The 3,623-nt window shown below is 46.9% G+C and overlaps 1 pseudogene; it reads left to right on the top strand.

Moving 5' to 3' along the window:
• The first annotated feature begins 208 nt into the window (after positions 1–208).
• LOC123191960 (probable serine/threonine-protein kinase PBL6) lies at positions 209–2,504 on the top strand (annotated as a pseudogene).
• The last annotated feature ends 1,119 nt before the right edge of the window (positions 2,505–3,623 follow it).

Genomic DNA, 3,623 nt, shown 5'->3' with positions numbered 1-3,623 from the left:
CTATATATGTTGCCCATTGCCCAATGGGATTTCACGGATTCCTACCAATTCATTGATGGTTAATCAAAGGAAATTAAGCATTTTACATACTCTGTTTATTTGTTTCCTCATTGATAAGTTGGATTAAATTTAACTTTGAGCACTACCAAAACTGTTCCTAGGTCAAACGGTCCTCCAACATTGAATAAGTTCCCTGCTACTTCCAAAGATGGATCATCCAGAAAATAGAGTAACACAGCTTATCCAGGAAGAGCATAGATCGAGATGGATTGCACACAGCAATCATAATGTGAAATGTTTTACAGAAGATGAGATAAGAAGATTTACGAACAACTATAAAACTGTTCTCAGTAGAGGTGGCTTTGGAGAAGTTTATGAAGGGGTCCTTGAGGACAACACTATGGTTGCAGTCAAGAAGTTTATCCACAATGTTAAGGAAAATTTTGCCAAAGAGTTGATCGTCCACTATGAGATCAATCACAAGAACGTAGTCAGATTAGTCGGCTACTGTGTAGATGAAAATGCCCTAATGGTGGTCACAGAGTATATTCCTAAAGAAAATCTGAGTAACATCCTTCACCAGGGTAGTATTCCAATCGCTCTGGATACACGGCTAAGAATTGCCATTGAATGTGCAGAAGCATTGTCCTATATGCATTCACAAATGTATACTCAGGTCATTCATGGTGATATCAAGCCTGCTAATATACTTCTGGATGATGGACTCGGTGCAAAAATATCAGACTTTGGAATATCAAGACTGGTCAATACTGAAAATACTATATATACTCTAAATGTGATAGGAAGTATAGGTTACATGGACCCTCTGTTTGCGCAGAATGGCCGCCTCACAGCAAAGAGTGATGTTTATAGTTTTGGAATTGTGCTCCTGGAACTGATAACCAGAAAAAAAGCAAGAATAGAGGATGGGGAAATTGGCTTGGTTGAAAGTTTTATTCAATCTCTTTCAAAAGGGTTTAGGAGGGTGAGGGAGATGTTTGATCCTGAAATTGCAACATCGAGCGACATGAAGACTATCGAAGAAATTGCTAAGTTGACAGGTAAATGCTTGAGGATGGAACACGACAAACGCCCTGAGATGTCAGAAGTTGCAGAACGTCTTCGCAAACTTAGGAAGGCTCCACATCAGGTACAAGAAAGACTAGCTCTGTTTTCTTGGGTAAGGAAAAATAAGCAAGATCCAGCCGAAACACCATCGCTGGAAAGCAGTAGCGGTGGCCGAAAGGTGACAACTGTAGCTCCAGCTGAAACAACGCCTTCACAAGAAACCAATGGCAGTACCCCAAAAACGGGAATTGTGGACCCAACTAAAACGGCTGCCGAAACAAGCAGTAGCAGTACCCTAAACGTGGGAGTTGTAGCTCCAGCTGAAACGACGCCATCACAAGAAAGCAATGGCAATGCACCCCAAACCGGAACCGTTGCTCCATCCAAAGCGGGACTATCACAGGAAAGCAGTAGCAGTACCCCATACCTGGGAACTTCTATCGGTAGGTCGACAGCGACAGACCAATATTTCGAGCTGGAAGACCTGCTTCGGGCATCAGCTTAAATTATGGGCAAGGGTACAGTTGGGACAACATACAGCACAACACTTGAGAATGGATATGAGCTGGTGACCAAGAGGTTGAAGGATGTAGACTTGCCAAAGGCGGACTTTGAGCAGCAAATCATGCTGATTGGTGCCATCCAGAACATACACATTGCTCCACTCCGGTGGTATTACTATTGCAAGGATGAGAAGTTGCTAGTGTACCATAGGATCCACATGGGTAGCCTTGCAAAAATACTCCACGGTAATGTTATATACTGTACAACACTATCATATATACTTCCTTCTATAATTTCTAATGTTTTTGGTGCATCACTAATCCATGATGTGTGAATCTACTAGGTTACCGAATACCTGGCACAGCTCCGCCGGACTGGGAGCAGCGGTCAGCCATCTCACTAGCTGCTGCCCGCGGCGTGGCGGCTATCCACTTGGCTGGACCATTGAGCTGCCATGGCAACATCAAGTCTTCCAACATCCTGCTCACCGGCACCCATGATGCATGTGTGTCGGAGCACGGCCTGATGACACTTGGCATGTATTCCAATGCCTCCGGCTACCGCGCGCCTGAGGTCACCGACAATAGGTCGGTCTCCCAGAAAGCCGACGTGTACAGCTTCGGCATCCTATTGCTGGAGGTTCTCACCCGCAAGGATCCAGCAAAGAGCACGCAGAATGAGGAGGGTTAGATTTGGCACGGTGGGTATGTTCCGTTGTACGTGAGAAGCAGATGGCGGAGGTGTTCGATGTGGAGCTCATAGGGCGGGAGCAGAAGGACGGGGCAGAGGAGTGCATGACGTGATTTCTAGAGCTCGCCATGAACTGTTGCAGTCAAGATGCCAACTCAAGGCCTACAATGTCTGATGTCGTGCAGCAGATCGAGGAGATCCAACAGCCCTTGACCGCTGGCCAAGAACCTCGCACATCATAGTGAGTGAAAGTTGCTTGGTCACAGTTGCATTCGAATGCACATATTTTCAGGACCCCCTTTCAGCTCGTTATCCTGGAGAACTATACCCTGAAAAAGAATGGTTTGCAAGTTTGTAATTGAATTCCTATCCTACATGTTATTAGCTTATATACTCTGCACTATTCCAAATGAAACGTTGGGTTCATGATTCTAACAGCTAAGCTGCAACGCTTAGATATATGTGAAGAATAAAAACCTGTTACACGTTTTCTTTATAAAGTTATGGCCAACGAAGAAACACTAATGAAGAAGATGCAATCATGTTTGTCATGTTTCCGGAAAAGGGACTGTCCCCATTCCTATTCATGTTCGATTCTACAGTTATGACAGAAATAAGGATCGATTCTACAGAATAAAGATGAACAGAACACATCAAGCCAAGATTTACAGTGTTCAGTACCTTGGTCGAGCAGGGGCGACGTCAACCGACCACCTCTCCGAACTCAATCCATGCGCGCTCTCCCAGTCCTCTCGCCTATGCCTCCGTGCCTCGTGTAGCAGGTTCGCCGCCGCCGGCGTGTAAGGGCTTGCCACGCGCTGCCGCGCTGGAGCAGACGGCGCTGAGTGCGGGGAGGGATTCAGTGAGATGGCACGTCGGCGCCAGGAGGGCGCCATCCGCTGGAAGTGGAGGAGCTTGCCGGCAAGGTGGGCGCGGTCGCGCGGCGGCGCCGGAGTGGAGTCGGGAAGCAGTCAGAGCGAGTGGAATTAGGGATTCAGGCATTCAGCGGCGGGGTGCGCCTTCGAGCTCGAGCAGTGATCCTCATTTTTTTTTTCTTCTAAAAAACCTACTTAGAGCATTACTAGTAGAGCCCTCAAACCCTTAACAATAACTGTTTTTTTACAGTTTTCGTTGAAAAAAAGGTGTAGACTAAAACCCCTTGACCCTCAAATCCTTAAATTTTTTTAAAGGTCCAACTCTCAAATCCTCTTCCAACCTTTAAAACTAAGGGTTGGAGAGCAAAACCTACCCCAACCCTCATTTAGCGGTTATCCTCGTGCGGGAGGAAAAAATCGTCCCAACTCCCGCGCCCACGCCCGCGACCGTCGCTGCTAGTCGCCCCGTCGCCGGCGGCCGCCCCG

This window comes from Triticum aestivum, chromosome 2A (genome assembly GCF_018294505.1).
Source record: "Triticum aestivum cultivar Chinese Spring chromosome 2A, IWGSC CS RefSeq v2.1, whole genome shotgun sequence".
Classification (NCBI taxonomy): Eukaryota; Viridiplantae; Streptophyta; class Magnoliopsida; order Poales; family Poaceae; genus Triticum; species Triticum aestivum.
This window is presented reverse-complemented; position numbering and strand designations above follow the sequence as displayed.